We start from the raw sequence: 647 nt of genomic DNA on the forward strand, positions 1-647 counted from the left end.
AACATGATGATGTCATCAGAGGTAGATTATATCATTAGATTAATTAACATTAATTGTGTCACTTGTCCATGTTAAGTACTTAAAAGAGAAAGTTAACCTCTCACTGATTGTAACACAGTTTGAAACCCACCTTCAGTCCTGTGAAACTAATACTTTTACAGCCTTTTTGCCCTTTTCAGACCAGGTCCAATCCAGGTCCAAACCAGGTGCAGATCAGGTGCAGATCAGAAACCAGTTTATTTAGATTTGTCAAATCTAGACTAGTTTAATCCAGACTAGTATCCCCTGTCCAAACTGTGGTTTTCTTTTGACTCATTTCACACACAAAAAACAGAAAGGATCATGTTTCCCGCTAAAATTAAAATTATAATTATTATAAATTAAATACTAATTAACCAAGACTAAATGCCAAACAGGCAAATAAAAATAAACAAATGAATAGTGAGATATTAGTCTTAATAGAGTAAATTATCTAAAGTTATCCACTGCTTTGACGTACAGCTTCATCAGAAATGACAGTCACTGCTTTAAATACAATGTTTAACACAAACCCTCAGCGGTGTGTACAGGTGACTCACCTGAGGCTGAAACGGCAGGTAGTCAGGTAGAGCCGCGGTAACTTGTCCGGTGATAAATCTGTGAAGTTG

Source organism: Seriola lalandi, unplaced genomic scaffold (genome assembly GCF_002814215.2).
Source record: "Seriola lalandi dorsalis isolate HSWRI2012SDOR001 ecotype SW California unplaced genomic scaffold, Sedor1 jcf7180002054589, whole genome shotgun sequence".
NCBI lineage: Eukaryota > Metazoa > Chordata > Actinopteri > Carangiformes > Carangidae > Seriola > Seriola lalandi.